The sequence below is a fragment of the Ursus americanus genome, chromosome 29, assembly GCF_024610735.1.
Source record: "Ursus americanus isolate L20-20 chromosome 29, mUrsAme1.1.p, whole genome shotgun sequence".
NCBI classification, from domain to species: domain Eukaryota; kingdom Metazoa; phylum Chordata; class Mammalia; order Carnivora; family Ursidae; genus Ursus; species Ursus americanus.
The window spans coordinates 170,001-187,328 of record NC_142155.1 but is presented as its reverse complement, the minus strand read 5'-3'; the positions used below and the strand labels follow the sequence as shown (position 1 = coordinate 187,328).

The window sequence follows — 17,328 nt, the reverse complement described above, 5'->3', positions numbered from 1 at the left end:
TTTTTTTAATGTTTTAGGGTACACAGTATTAGTATACTGATTTCACTTTTGCTGCCTTTTTTAATCGTCTGAATTAATCTAGAACCCCCTGTTTATATGAACATTCTAGGGCACATTAAAGTATAAATAACGGGTGAGCCTACCATGTACTTAATACTAAGGCAAATTACTTTTATTAAACTTTCTGTGAAGTTACATTGCCCATCCTTTTTGTTTATTTCCTTAAAGGCTTGTTCTGAAATTACTGTTCAACTTTGCACTGAGAACCAGTACATTTAAAAGGTAAAATGTTTCCTGTTCAAATTAGACATCTTTGGAAATGCAACTTAGACTTTTTCTCTTAGACTTTTACAGTTTCTTAGTAGAGGCAATTAGAATAATTTAAATTTTCATATTATTATGCTTAGAAACAGGAAAAACGAAAATTTCTGCTATAAAAAGTTATTTAGGGGTGTCTGGGTGGCTCAGTCGGTTAAGTGTCTGCCTTCAGCTTAGGTCATGATTCCAGGGTCCTGGGATCCAGCCCTGCATCAGGTTCCTTGCTCAGTGGGGAGCCTCCTCCCTCTGCCTGCTGCTCCCCCTGGCTTCTGCTCTCTGTCAAATAAATAAATTCTTAAAAAAAAAAAAAAAAGTGATTTAAAATCCACACCTAAAGCAAGAAAAATATTTACTGTTGCTGCAGACCTCATCAAATAAAATAACTTTTTATTTTACTGGATGTTTTCTCTTTAACCTTATGGTCTAGTATCCACTTTAACACATACACAGAGCTTGAATTTTTTTTTTTTTTTTACAAACTTGTATTAAAAGTTTTGAACTTCAAGCAGGGATATGGGATATTCATAATCAATCCTGATTCTGAAACCAGCTCTACCTTCTACTAACAGTATTTCATTGGGCAAAGTTAACTGGATCTACCTCAACCCCTGCATCCTCAACTCTAAAACAGAGATCTTTCTTCAGAAGTTTTAGAGATTAAATTGGGTGGAAAGTGCTTATTCAATGTCTTTATACAGTGCTTAATACAAAACTTTTCTTATTGTATGAATCCATGAATGTGAGAAAAGCAGTCAAACCAATTACCTTTATTTGGATAATAACCTAAAATGACAATGACCTGAAATCACAGCTGATAACCTCATAAGAGATAGGTCCAAAGAGATTCACTGCCTGCCCTTAAAGTTCTAGACCTGCACTGTCCAATAAAGTAGCCACTGACCATTATGTGTCTAGTGAGCAAATTTACAATTTGGCTAGTTTGAATAGACATGTGCTGTAAATGTAAAATACACATCAGACTTCACATGAAAATAATGTAAGTTGTCTCAATTTTTAAAACAATTAAAAATGTGATTTTTCAAAATAATGAGCTAAAAATATTAATCTCATTTTTTATTTCTATAATGTGGCTACATTAATGTAATTTTACTAAACTTTTAATGTAATTTTCAAATTACATAAGTGGTTTACATTATATTTCTACTGGATAGTGCTGCTCCAGACTAATGTTAGCTGTGGCGAGCCAGTACAATTAAATGTATAAATTTTAGATAAGTGCCACAATTACTATGTATGCCAGGGATACATTTTCAAACTATAAAAAGTAAAAAATGTTCGATAATGGATTCATCTAAAGGGCTCAAACATCGTTACTACAATCCAATAAAAGCTCCATTATTTTAATGAATATTTATTGAATTAGCAAATAAATATAAGGCACTGTACTAGATGTGGTGGCAGGTACAATGATTTAGATGCGTTTTTCTGACCTCCAAAGGCGTACAATCTAATGGAGACATGTGACACATGAAAATGTGTAATACAGGTCATGTTTATATTTAAAGGCTATAATAGTTTTTTTTAATGACAAAAGATGGGAAAGAAAAATTTTCAACTAGTGAGAATCAGGGAAGACAATAATTTGAGCAAAGACTAGGATTTATCTCTTTGCTTTCACTTAATTTTCACAACTCATGCAGCAGTAGGTCATGTTAAGTATTTAAAACGCTTCCAATTAAACCTGTTTCTCCCAACCCCACCAGCAAACTGCACAAATTGCTTATGTTACTTCAGGAGCTTGAAACGATGGTGTTAAATACCTGAATCCCAGTAGTTAGGCCTACTTAATTCTAATGACCCAGAATATACACTAAAATTTAACTGTTGAGGGCCATGATCTGCATGGCATAAGTGGATCAGGAAAAGGATAGATGAATACATATACATTACCCCTCGGGGCCATTTCAGTCTCTCCCTCTCAGATGCCTCCTATAATTTGGAACGTGCTCTCCTGGAACAGGATTGTCATTCCCAAACCTGTTTTCCCCCACTGTGTCCCAAAGCATCAAGATTCATATTTTACCTTTTTGTGGCATTCATAATGTTATTTTTAGTCTTAAGATTTATTCATTTTAGAGCGAGAGAAAGCGAGCCTGAGTGGGAGGGACAGAGGGAGGAGAATCTCAAGCAGACTCTGTACTGAGCATGGAGCCCCATCTCATGACCCTGAGAACCAGACCTGAGCCAAAACCAAGAGTTGGACCCTTAACCAACTGACACCCAGGCACCCCAGTCTTAACTTTACATTTCATAATGTCCCCCACACACAACCTACCCCTATGTATCAACCTCTGGATAGAATATCTGTTAAAGGAGCCACTAAACTGTCTTAAGAAATGTTCCTTTCCTTGGTTTTCAAAAAAGGAATTAAAATGGAGAGTAATTCAAGGAAGAGTATTATGGGATTTTTTATGGGTGAGAGTTTGAGAAGTTAAAAATGCAAGGAAGCCTGGGTGGCTCAGTTGGTTAAGCTTCTGCCTTCACCTCAGTTCATGATCCCAGGGTCCTGGGAAAGGTCCCATGTCGGGCTCCTTGCTCAGCAGGGAGCCTGCTTGTGCACTCTCTCTCTGATAAATAAAATCTTTTTAAAAAAATGCAGCTATTACTTTCATATTTAACCCCCCCTTTTTGTGTGGCCATGAAGTAAAACCTCCAATGGGAAGATATGAAGGACTACAACTTTATAGAATCAGTGGCTCAAATAGATCCTCTCTGGGTAAAAGAGCTGTTTTGACCACGGAATTCTGGGAAGTCTCATTACACCTTAGCACCAAAAAATTAAAGCATTTAATATTTGTCATCTTATTTCTAAGACACGATAGAATAGCAGTCTTCTCAAACCTCACTTTCATGGAACTAGGTAGTTGGTCATAACTTCAGAAAATGTCAATTATTTCATAACTGATTAGAAACTGAAAACTAGGGGCGCCTGGGTGGCACAGCGGTTAAGCGTCTGCCTTCGGCTCAGGGCGTGATCCCGGCGTTATGGGATCGAGCCCCACGTCAGGCTCCTCCGCTGTGAGTCTGCTTCTTCCTCTCCCACTCCCCCTGCTTGTGTTCCCTCTCTCGCTGGCTGTCTCTATCTCTTTCAAATAAATAAATAAAATCTTTAAAAAAAAAAAAAACCTGAAAACTATACTCACCTGCCTGTTGATAAATATTAAAGACTGGAAAAGGCACATTAATTCTAACACCATCATTATATTGTATAAGATGGCCAATGTTTTTCTTGTCTACTTTTAAACTTACCCTTTAAGTAAGTAAAACATTCTGCCTTATGTCTCGTGTTAACTATAGATACACTGATTTCCTTTCATAAAAAGAAAAATGCTAACTGTATTCAGGTATTTAAATATAGCTTTCAACTGACTTCAGTAACTTCTGAAAGTATTTTGGAAAGGCTTTGCCATCCTTCCCCTTACCTCTAGGTAGGCTATTCACTAAAATTAAAAAACAAAAACAAAAACCAACAAACAGCATTTTTATATGGTACCTATAAACCACCATGCAACTAGGCATGGTTCAAAATTGTGAAAATCACTAATATTGATACTTCAATTCCAAGTCTAGACAGGACTAAAAATCAACTTTTATCTTCCCTAAAAAAAAGCCTTTCCTATTTTGGTAACTTGATACCAGCTCTAAGAAAATAAACCTGGGGTGCCTGGCCAGCTCAGACAATAGAGCATGCAACTCATGATCTCGGAGTTGTTAAGTTCAAGCCCCACGTTGGGCATAGAGATTACTTAAAATGTTCTTTAAAAAAAGAAACAATACAGGGGTGCCTGGGTGGCTCAGTCAGTTAATCATTTGTCTTAGGCTCAGTTCATGATCCCAGGGTCCTGGGATCCAGCCCCGCATTGGGCTCCTTGCTCAGCGGGGAGCCTGCTTCTCCCTTTCCCTCTGCCCACCACTCCGCCTGCTTATGCTCTTTCTGTCAAATAAATAAAATGAAAGGAAAAGAAGAGAAAAAGGAAGGAAGGAAGGAAGGAAGGAAGGAAGGAAGGAAGGAAGGAAGGAAGGAAGGAAAAAAGAGAAGAGAAAGAAAAAAGGAAAGAAAGAAAAAAGAAAAGGGAGGGAGGGAGGGAGGGAGGGAGGGAGGAAAGAAAGAAAGAAAGAAAGAAAGAAAGAAAGAAAGAAAGAAAGAAAGAAAGAAAGAAAAGAGAAAAAGGGAGGAAAGGGAAGGGAAAGGGAAAGGGGAGGGAGGAAGGAAAGGAAGGAAGAAAGAGAAAAAGACTCAATACGGTATATCCAAGTAGAAAAGGAAAATTTGGAAATTATTTTAAAAATTTAATTGGAAAATATCCCCTATATACTGAAAGGCAGTTACCATTTAAATTTAGGTTTCTTTAGGTTTCTTTAAATTTGTAAGTTTCACATAAACAGGATTTTAAAACAGTTTGAATTTTAAACACTATCAGAAAGTCATATGGCCTATACTCTTCAACTGTGCGAAGTCTGAGATACGGCCTTATTTATTCAATGTAACTAAGAACTTGGTTCCACATGTTCAGAGAACATGTCTATTCTATTTCCAGTTAAAATAATAAAATAGATTAGCTTACTTTATTTCTTGGGGCTAAGAAGAAATGTTCTCCAAGAAATATCCCTATCTAAATATAGTCCTTTCCATGTCTTGAGTTTTCAAAGATTGATAGCACATCACGTATTATTCTTAAATTGGTTTAATCCTGTTTATTCAGCCCTGTCAAACTGTTATTGATCATGGTGGAGGATAGGAAATTGCAATTAACACATACACTCTTAACAATGAATTTGAAGAATAGCAGCAATAATATAATTTAAATAATCCTGAAGATTCTTGTAATTAATTACAAAGCATTGAAACATCAGACTATTTTTAAAAGATTTATTTATTTATTTGAGAGTGAGTGAGTGATGGGGGGGAGCAGAGGGACAGAAATTCAAGCAGACTCCCCACTGAGCAGAGCCCGAAGCAGGGTTGATTTCAGGACCCTGAGATCACAACCTCAGCAAGAGTCGCTCAACCCACTGCACCACCCAGGTGCCCCAAAACATCGGATTTCCAAATGTGGCCAGATGTTTTAAAACCATGGTTTTGCTCCTAGTTACCTTTAAGCAGGGGTTGGTAAATTTTGGTTTTTGACTCATATAGCTATGTTACAAACCCATAGCACAAGGAAGAAAAATTACCTAGTAGCCCTATTTAAACTCCAGAAAGCCAAAGGCAGGAGTTTTATCTTGATGTTCTCCTGATTGTATATGTTCCCGAGGGATACTTTGTTGATAGTTTAAAGTACCTACAGCAAGAGAACTTTACTAGTTTAGCTGAAGTGGAGTTTTGTTTGAGGGACTGGCTTTGCGGTGTAGAACGAAAAATGAGCCAGGGATAGGCAAGACAAGCAGTTTACAGATACAGATAATGAAAGGTAAGGACAGAAGGTCGAGCTGGAGCTGTGGTAGACTCTAGATACGGATGTGGCAAGCCATTATAATTAAATGTGCCACTTGTAAATGCGGTCTTTAAGGACCATTTAAGATATTCACTTAAAACAAATATGAAGTTCAGTCAGACCTGAACTTCCTGGTGAGAGAGGACATTTCAGGCCTATTCAGTAATGGGAAATGATCAGTGCAGCTGGACGTGAAAAGAGAAATTAACAGGACACAGTCACTGACAGAGCAGAGCACTCTGTGCACAATAGACAGCTGAAATGCCGACCTGCACATAACACAGAATAATCAAGCCTGCACAGGAAAACAGGAGTCCACATAGATGTGATATGAAGCTGTGGCTGTAGATGAGATCAAGGAGACAAGTACAGTTTTAAAAGAGGACAGGTTAAGAATGAGCTGATCAGAGATTAGAGAACCAGGAAAAGTAAGAAAAAAAAAAAACTTTCCAAGAATTCAGCGTAACAAATAACTTACAGGTCAAAGCTTTTTAAAAAGATAATTTTCATATCAGGCTACTGGTATCCTGTGAACAGCTATTTAAAATAGAGAGGAGAAGAAAATCAGCCTAAAAGGGTATCATTCCAAAACCGCCAAGCTACTTAGAAAAATGTGCAATAAAATGCTTTATCCTGAAAAATGCACGGTTTCTACCTAAAGACCATTTACTGGGGCAAGGGGGTGGGGGAGGGGATTTGCTGGTGCTCAGGTGAACCCTTATGCTATTTTGGATTATATGCTAGCCCTACAATTTTTAGAATACATTTGAACTAGCAAAAAAGCAAATTTGGGAGGTTGGTTTAGGACTTATATGGACTTTTATTTCCTGAACAGGTTCATTTATATTAGCATTATACCAAATGTGTTTTGCCTAGAACTATAGAACTAAGAGACCTGAGATAAGTGAACACGAATTCTGAAGATTAAAAAAGTTACTACCACATAAGGAGATCCATGTTGCTCAAATATTAGTGGACATCTAGGTGATTCAGGCTACCTCCATACTAGTGTGATATTAACACAGTAATTTAGGGATTTGGGGGATAACTCGAATAATGCTCTGTGAACTATACTGAGCTTGATACAGTTTTCTTCCTCAGAATAGAGACAGACTTCAAAGTTTCCCTACCTCTAAGAGAAATAAGCATCCTACTGTCTCCCCCTCAAAGAGTAAGGATTACAAAAATATTCCAGAAAATGTTCATACAGGTAAGGTATTACCTGCTGATTACAGTATAAATGAACTCTTTTAATGTAATGTTTCCTATTTTGTCAAACTAATCCTTAACAGAAGCATGAATGAAAGGAAATAAAAAATCCTCTGGGGTAGAATGTTACCAAAACCAAAAGCTGTACCTTATAGAATGTTGAGAGCTGGAAAAACATCAGGATTTAATATAATCTCTTTTACCCAGGACCAAAGACGTTATATTGCATTTGTACATAGTACCCTCATTAAAGACCTCAATGATTAGGAAGAAATACTTTTCGTTTTCTTCGCCTATAACTATTGGGAATTAAAACTATCTAAAACACTGAAACAGTGACTATATTAATGCACACAAATTTGGTTGAGCAACCTGTATTTGTGTAAGTGTAATATATAAATACACATACACACACATGCACTAACATCAAACTTACTAGAATGAGGAAGCCATATGAATACAAGAGATTAGCATGTCTTATGTCCAATTTTACTGAATGGGTCTAGGTATACTAGAGTTAAGAAGCTTTATTTTCCTCTTCAGTTTCCTGGGGTATGTGGGTGTGTGTGGGTGTGTGTCCAGATACTACTACTGCCATTAAAATTAGCTAAGATTTTTTTAAAAAATTAGCTGAGATTTTTGGTACCAAAAACCTCAAAAGTCACTTTCTCCCATGGTATCAGCTAATTTTTGGTATCATAAAACCCAATGTTTTAATACCAGGAAGGAGTGCTTATTAAGAATAGCCAAAATGATCTAAGATGTCTGAATTGCCTTTATGTGGAAAAATTTTAAAGGATTTATAGACTCTTTAATTAGCAGAGCATATAACAGAAGTATGAAAGAATACATTCCACAAACTCTCATCACCTCTGGTAAACGTAGGTTTGAGAGATCTCTACCAAAATAAGGAATGTAGTCTTGTTACCAAGTAAGATAGCATATACAAAGGTAGCTGTGTTAAATATAAATGGAAAGGCAAATTTACTCCTCAGTGGTTTCTCTTTAAATGTTCAGAAATTATACGCTAAGACAAAACCCATTTTACTATTCCCAAAAGGCCTTCAAAATTTGCCCACTTAAGAATGTCACTAAATTTGCATCTTTAGTCACAAATTATCTTCTATGTACCCTTTTAGCATGCTAGGTGTTCTCTTTTCCAGTTAAGACTTATTCAAACTTTTCCTAGACAATTTAAACGAGCCGTTAACATGAATGTGTAATACAGATTAAGATGGTTTCTTCTAATAAATTCAAAATAATGTACACATATTCTTGTATTTTACTACCCAGTTCCATTTAAAAGTAGCACTTTTTATCCTAAGTTGCATAATTTAGGTAGAAAAGATGAAGAACTAAGGCTCATATTAATTTCTCACTTACAAGGCTACAAGAAAGAGGAGCCATTTTTCATGGAAGAGACGAGTGGGAAGGAAAAGGTGAGACCTCCAGGTTGCAAGTGAAAAGGGAAGAAATTAGGTGGTGACTGAGGGTTGTGAGGCTGCTTTCAGGATCTATCCCCCTCCCCACAGCAAATAATCTGGCTGATAGGGGTCAGGACTCCTGCAATCAGGCACTCTTCTTTCAGGCATGGGAGAACCCCTACTTGCCTTCCTGCTCCCAAGGAAGCTAAAATAAAGCCTGTTAGTCCTTATGATGTTCTCACGCACGCAGCACTTAGAGTCAGCCATCTGTAATACCAGACTACTTTCATCAAATCCTTCTTTCATAACTATGAATAATAAAGAACCACCAAACATTTGAAAAAAATTAGAGGCACAAAAAATAAATAACCAAAGTGAATATTTCAACACATCCTGTAACTCGTAACTTTTTAAAAATTTTTCAGAATTCAAGAATGAGCAAGATAGTTTATAAGAACAGACTGCTCTATTGCTGAAATTTAGACGATATATTTTTTAAAGATTTTATGTATTTCAGAGGAAGAGAAGGAGCAGGGGGAGGGGCTGAGGGAGGAGACTCCCCACAGAGCAGAGATCCCAATGCAGGGCTCCATCCCAGAACTCCAGGATCATGACCCAAGCCCAAGGCAGACGCCCAACCAACTGAGCCACCCAGGCGCCCCAGGGCAATATATGTTCTGGAAGGAGTGGGGGGGTAATTTCCTATAAAGTGTAAAAAGCTAGTAATGAAGAAACTAGTTTAAACATAAGACAATTAATCCAGTCCAATTCTTTCAATCCAAGCTCCAAAAAGCAAGCAGAAAAACTAAAAAAACTGGAAAACAAAATTCTCAGCAACTAAGAAACCCTTAAGACTTCAAGTGAAAAAACAAAATAAATGAAAACCTATGCAGGATCATGAAACTTTAGAAAACCAAGTAACAGAAAAAATCTGAATATGTAAGAAAAAAAGATTACCCACAAAGTAAGAATGGCATTCAAGCAACTTCTAAGACTAAACAACGTAGTGATACCTCCAAAGTTCTGATGGAGAAGAATATTTTATCTAGAATCCTATGTCCGAACTGTCAATCAACAGCGAGGGTGAAACATTTTCCAGTATGCAGAATTGTTTACAGTTTATGTAACTTTTCTGACAATATTACTAGAGAACATACTGCAGCAAGACAGAAGAGAATCTAAGAGGGAGCTATGTAACCTATGAACAGTGGAACCCAGCAATGGAGTGCAAAGGGAATTCTAGTATGACAGGAGTTCATAGACACGAGTATACAGAGCATTAAATAGGATTAAATAACCCAAAGAGCTTAGCAAAAAGAAAGGTAATTAGAAACTCAAGAAAAAAATTAAAGTCATGGTTCATGTTTTAGCAATGGCATGAACCTAAACAAATGAAGGACCATTAAAAGAATTCATTTTATCTCTACCTTAGTATTTTGCCTTCCAAAGGACGCAGGTTTTGTCAAAATAGGATTACTTTTGAATCTAAATAAATTATCCATTATAAATGCTTCATTTTATCTATCTTCGGTCTAGAGGCAAAATAATCAGTTATAAAGTGTCATAAACCTGACAACAGACAAGATAATGGGAATTGGGAGATGAAAAGCAGCAAAATATTGAGTGTGCTCCTTCCTTAAATAGTGAGGAGCAAACAGACACTAAAACTGGTGTAAGCAGAGGCTTAAGTGCAGTTTACTCTGAGTAATAAAGGTAATCAACTAAATCTAAAATAGTTCAGCAAAAGGAGAACTAGTATAAGCTAAACTCCTCACAAGGGGTAAATACTGCTTGAATTCAGTAATCTAGAGAGATGTAAACAGTAACCACTGTAAGAACTAAAGAAAGGAGTCATCTCTGTAAATCAGATAGAATGTGAGCAGAAATGCAGACTTTCCGTGCTATTTGAATGCTATTTCACATTGGGTACTATCTCCTGTTCTCAAAGTATACATCTTGTACTCTCAAGCTAAAATGTCAACTAAGCATATATGAACATAAATAACACCTTTCTCCGCTACTCAAACCAGGAGTTACAGATACATCATAGTGAGATGCTACCTTCAATTCAGAGCCTCCCTCTTCAAGTGATTTACCTTCAACAACCTACCAAATGAAAGGTAAACACAATTATTCATACAGATGCAACCATGGCTCGAAGTTATTTTGGAATACAGTAAGGATTAGAAATATCTTTTTTCAAGAATTTAAAACTTAACTATGACTTTAGAGTTATACCTAGCCTTCATGCTTTTCTCAGATATCATCACTTACCCTCTCTGCAAAAAAAGCTTATACAAATTTTACAAACTTAAAACCAGGGGCTCCTGGGTGGCTCATTCAGTTCAGTGGTTGCCTTTGGCTCAGGTCTTGATCTCAGGGAGTTGGGCTCCCTGCTCCCTGCGGGGAGTGTGCTTCTCCCTCTCCTATCATCCCACCCCTCAAATACTCACTCTCTCTCAAATATTAAAAAAACAAAACTACTCTTCACTAGAAAACAAGAATTCAATCTTAAAGTACTCCTTCCTTACAAAGAGGGTTGTAGTTGGATGCTCTTTCATTCAGCAACTTAGAATTAAGCTGAACATCAGCATAAAGGAAAATTGCTAAGGTGGGTTGTAGTAATTACAGTATTTTTTTAAAGCGTTTTTTTACTATTTTATTTATTTGACAGAAAGAGAGCACAAGCAGGGAGAAGCAGCAGGCAGAGGGAGAGGGAGCAGGGAGCCTGATGCAGGGCTCGATCCCAGGACCCCGGGATCACGACCTGAGCTAAAGGCAGACACCTAACTGACTGAGCCACTCAGGCGCCCCCAAAATTGGTTTTTATATGTATCACAAGGCCAACTGTTCTCTTAACTTCCAATTTTGATTTTTTAAAAATGTCAGACGTACAATTTAAATGTGAATCTTCATGAACCTAATTTACTTAAAACATTAGCATTACATGCTCATTTTTTTAAAAACTTGTCAGAGAGAGAGGGTCCCGCACAAGTGGGGAGAGCAGCAGGCAGAGAAGGCAGAGCAAGCAGCAGGCTCCCTCCTGAGCAAGGAGGCCGGGACTCATCCTGGGATCAAGACCTGAGCCAAGCCCACCCAGTGATCCCTAGCACTACATGCTCATTTTAAAAAGCTTTCTACAGTGTATATTCAGTCGTTTAAATTTTTTATTCCTTTTTCAAGTTGGCAAGCCACAAATAAGCCTAATTCAGCAAATTAACTTTCCACCAAACTGAAAAATATTTGATTTTTAAATGCCTAATACCATTAATTCATATTTCCCTGCCCTGAAGGAGCTTCCATCCTAAAAGGCAAAAGAAACGATAGAGAAGAAACTGAGTAACTAGCAACTTAAACAGACTGATGATAAGATAGGCAAAGATAAACTAAAGAAACTGAAGTGACTACAGGATCTGCTGCTGGGGTCCTTAATATGGCTGATGCCGTCCTAACTGCTAAACGATCTTCAGGAAATCAAGAAAGCAACTAAAATTTCTCATGATACAACTTTAGAAAAGCTTTTTCATCATATTTTAATTCTATTTATAAATCAATCTGAAATTACAGGGTTCATAAAGGAAAACGTACCTGATTAAGAATTCAATGTGTGCAAATTCATGTGGACTTTTACTATTTCAAGAAAAAAAGCAAAGGAGATACTAAATTTTGCCAACCTGAACTGTGTACATTTGCATGTGGCTGCAGAGAACTGGAAAATGTACCAATTTTTACAGATGGCCTTTGACATACTGCTCATTACTTTTGGCTTTCCACCACTCATTCCAAATACAGAATATACCAAGACAATTTAGTATATATTTTTACAATTTTTCATGACATGTTATGGGAAGTTAAAGCAATTTTAGAAGCCAAATTCCTGAGCCTTCCAATTAAAGTGACATAAATACTAACATATTAAAGATAACACTCTTAAAAACGAAAACGTTTCTTTCCTCAAGACATAAAAATAAGGGCACCTGGCTGGCTCAGTCAGCAGAGCATCCAACTGCTTGACCTCAGGACTCCTGAGTTCAAGACCCACATTGCATACGGAGCCTACTTGTTTTATCTATTTTGTGTTCAAATGATGCAGTACAGACATTTCCTAATCCCCATAGGAAAAAACTGGGACACCTATGTTCAACAGCAAGTATTATTACACAAATGCCATAATTATTCAAATTTCCTTCATCTTATTTGAACTTAAACAGCATTAAAAGAGCCACATTAGATGTAATGTTAGAACTTTTCTGGTATGCTGTATGTTTCTACACTCAGAAAACCAGATTTTGAAATCTACACTGTTTTACAAATTTTATATTATGAACAAGCCCATATTCTTTCATCTGTGGTTATAGCTTGTCTATAACAAAACCCCTAGACTTTAACCCTGAAGTAAAAATTGGCTGTAGTTCAAAAATGACATAAGAGAACCAATTCCCTTAGACATCCTAAAATTGTCTCCAAAGCAATATTTTGCCCTAAAAATCTTTTCAGAATATGGACTGAAAGCCTAAGAAGTCAAGAAATGATACTTCATAAACATTAGATAGCAGCCTTATAAAGGCTCCCCTCAAATTAGAACTTGTTTTAAACCACCTTACAAAGTGAAAAGTCAGATATTCACTGAAGCCTGTAGTAAATTATTCTAAAATAACCTTGATTCTACTAAGTTTACTGGTTATGTTAGAAACACATTCCAGGAAACTAACATGTGAAGACACTAATTCCCAAAACGGTTTATGAGGATCCCTCAAAGTCTTATTCAGCAGTCTTATTTCAACAAAGTATAGTTTGGTCTCTGCAATGCAAATGGTTTTTCAAAATGCCCTAGCGGTGAACCAGAATCTTTCAGGTATAAAACTTCCATGACTGCTCTGAAAAGACAAAAGCTTTTCACTAAAATAAATTTTGGTTATCCTAAATACAAACTAAATTCTTTACTAAGTGACCTTCTAAAAGGATTTTTGTCTGGATGAAGTGGCCAAAATTACCGTTAGCTGCCCCCTACCCGCCGAGAAATTCTAGGGCTATGAGCCAAACCCTTTAGATGTATTTACAAGTTTCCCATTCTTTGATGATTTGCCAACTTAGTTTAATGGACCCCATTTTAAGCTGAGTTTATCTACCTAACCTTATTAGCAGTCATCTAAATGTTCAACATTTTATTATTAAAACAGATCCATTTGTTCACTCTCCTGAATTACTTGCAACCTCAATCATTTCCAAACCTTCAGAGAGAGAAAGATCATGATAGAGAATGGAAGAACATGGCATGGTAGGGTATGTTCCCAGAAAAGAACCAAATTACCATTACATTCTTCATCCACTGGCATGTGTGTGACCACAGAATACTTTCACCAATTAAAAATAAGTGAAGACCAACACTGTATGTTTACATCTCCCCATCATGTGCTTGAATTAGGGATCTTGGGGAATCTGTTTTTACCATTGGCTAGTTACTTTGAATGTACAGATAATCAAAAGGTGAAGAGCTCTAAAGATTCCAAGTGTCTATTCAAAAGCTGTTAAGTGAAAAATGATGAAATGGAGGACACCCACAATAATTCTTGGACTCCTGGAGATCCTAAGACATGCTACAAAAATAGGTCTTTATTCTTAGGAAAATATAGTCAGAGCTAGCTTCCTTATGCTATACATAAAATCTTAACATCAGAGGCAGTACAGATAGTACAGATAGTTTTTTGAACTGATCTCCAAACAAGCACAAACCCACTACGTTAAAAAGAACAGGTAAGTTGAGGTTTTTGGCAAAAGACAGTACTTCACACATCTAATCCAAATCAAAGAGCCTGCAGACAGTTTGTTTTCAGTGAGATGAAAGGAATGAAATAAATATAAATTCTATGGATAAATAAATGTAAGAGACAATTTAAATAAGCTAAGAGAACTAATATTTCTTTTAAATAAAAGTACTAGTCAGGTACAAGCTTTTGTTTCTCAATGCCAGACTTCTAAATATTTATCAGACTACTGTTAAAATCATTAAAAACCTAATCTTGGACCAGAGCATTAGTTATAATACTGTTATGCATTCGTAAAAAAGATGGTTTTTCCAACTGGATGCTTCTGGTCCTGAGAAATATTTTATGTATATTACTGAAGGCAGACTGTGGTTCTAATAGAACTTACATTTAAGTACTTTTTAAAAAAGTGACAGACCAAAAAGTCCATCTATTAATTTGCCCACAGTTAAAAGTGTCTTTGAACGTTGGTTTATAATTAGCATCTTAAGAAAAGTAGTGGCGTGCCCTATTGAGTGGTATCACTGAGTAAATGCTACACTTTAAAACATCACCCTCACAAGTCTGTTCATTGTATGTATTGTTACTTAGGGTTTTTATTCATTCATTTTATACCCACCACTGAATTCCTATGGTCAGAAATTTTATGGACTATATCACTGGGGAGAAAATGAACATGGTGGGTATTCCTGGAAGTTGTAGGGATCTGAGCAAACATTTACTCTAGGGTTAGCTCCCTCTCCTAAATGCATGAAGTCCTTCTACACTTAATTTCTCCCCTTAAAGTAGAGACATGGCTTACTCTGTAATAACAAGGTGATCTTCTGCTACGTTTGTAGTCAACAGTGACTTCGGCTTAGCAGTCAAAAAAAAAGCTGTCCTGAATGTGACAATTTTGCCCATCTAGAATGTGTTCATCCTGATACTGTCTTTCCAAATACATACAAGTAAATACCCGAGATCACCCCATCAATCCATTCCTATTAAGTTCCTATTTTATCATGAGGAAAATGTTTATATTCTGTTAAGTCAGACTTGCAGTAATTGATAAATTTCTCATGATGCTACAACCACCATCATGAGTGTGCAACCGCTCTTTTTGTGCTCAACCCCCATTCATTTCTAATATCTTATTCAATTGCAATGGCTGAAAAATCTTCCACAAAAAGCATGTTTGGGAAAATATATGTAACACAATTTTCTCACAAAGCAACTTTCTGAAAACTGATTAACTAAATTGATGATCACTTTTGATTGCCAAGTAGTCTGCAGAAACAAAATCTTGCGTCTGTTTGTTTAGGTAACTCAAGTTTCTTGTTTAACAATCAGAATGCTTTAAGGATACATTTTTCACCCCAAGGAAGGGACTTGACTCTTGGATTTAAGACCCATTCCTTGACAATATATACAAAATTTCTTTTAACTTGTCATCTGTCCATTCTTTGAAGCTGTCAAAGCCAAGAACCCATAAACAAATCACAAATAGCAATAACCTACATTAGTTAACATTCCCCTTTTAACATGTTGACATTTTTACTAAGGATTAGTTATTTTTGCATTTCCATTTCTCATATCCCATGACATTCCATATAAATTGCATTATTGCTTTATAGGCCACACAACATTCAAAAGTATGCTTATATGCATTGCCTGTTTTCCTTTATCTCTTATTGATAAGAGTTTGATGCTGATTTTACTACAGAAATTTAAGTTTGAAAATACCAGTTAGTATTTCTTCTCAGAACTTAATTGTTCACATCACTAATCACTACATGCATATTTAGCTCTGATTATATTGCTCAAAAACTGCACCCATTATCAGAACAGTGCAAATGATATTTAATTTTAAAAGTAATTATAATGGCTTGAATTCAAAGTTATTCAAATGAACACTGTCAAGTAATTTCACTTGAGTGTGTATATATTTCATCACCACTGTTTACATTACCCATCAATTCTTCACAATTTCTTTATATCATCGTTTTCCCTCCCAAATCCCCAAACTAAGAATGCCAAATAGTCTTGGAAACCCACAGCTCCATAATATGTTTCAAGAACACATTTGTGAACTCACAAAAATGTTCATCTTTCAACTTTGACAATGCAGTTCTTACTTAAGTCAAACAAACCCGTCCTAAAATCCCAACAAATAATTCTGAGAATTAACTTAAACACCTTGACAGTGTCCCTTAAAAAAGGGTTATGACAGTAAAGTGCCAATAGGCATGGCAATGACCTCTTTGATGGGATCATTTAACTCCTTGGAACTGGGAAACACCAGCACCAAAGATTACACTGAGATTCAATTTTACTGAAGGCTACATTTAGTTTACCCACTTTCCACAACCTATTATACTCATTATATGTTAGAATGAAATGTAAATGTTTTGTGTAGCCCTCAAACTTACACTAAGATTTGAAAGAGATGTACTTTAAAAAAGCACGGGGTAATATATAAAATCAGTGGCAGAAAGTTTCGTTAAGCACCAGGAACTAATTTTTGTCACCCCATACTCATTTTGTAGGTAAGTTTCAATAACCGGCAAGGCACATTTACATATATTCCAATGAATACTTATTGACAAATTTTAAATTACACTCTATGTCCCAGCTATCCCAGTAACTGACATACAACATACTAAAACGGTTTATTAAGGTAACATAAAAAAACCAATTAATGTGAAACATACAGGCTATTGGCAACCACTATTCTAAAATTATGTAAGTACAAATAAACATACTGAAATGTGTGCAATTCTAAGTTTTTAAACCAGAATATTTCTACACTAACACACATTTATATTAATGACACATAAAAAAAATAAAAACTTTATTACAAAAATAAGTTACACTCGCCTCCAGCTTACAGTATAAAACAATTTTATTTGCAGGAATGCAAAATGATTGTTTGCCATGAGCATTTTGAACATATGACATGTCTAATTTTGTTAAATTTGCATTTACTGGGGGAACTGGTGTGTATAAAACCTTAATTAAGTATAATAAGCTCTGATCTTCATCGTGGTGCCTATTGGGTATGTGATATAACTGCAGTATCCCTTTGGGGAAGGGGAAAAGGGATTTCTTTATACCAAGTCCTAATTAAACTATAATTTCACTTTTGACTTTAAGCTATCAATTTAGGACTTGGCAAAA

General features: G+C 36.1%; 1 protein-coding gene across 2 annotated transcripts in view; it reads right to left on the bottom strand.

Moving 5' to 3' along the window:
• Positions 1-14,000: 14,000 nt before the first annotated feature.
• Positions 14,001-17,328, bottom strand: part of SYNCRIP (synaptotagmin binding cytoplasmic RNA interacting protein) — a 31,403-nt gene continuing 28,075 nt past the window's right edge. For both annotated transcript variants that reach the window (XM_045798392.2, XM_045798389.2), the window contains exon 12: positions 14,001-17,328. This exon is cut by the window's right edge. The gene's annotated coding sequence lies outside the window, so the exon portion shown is untranslated.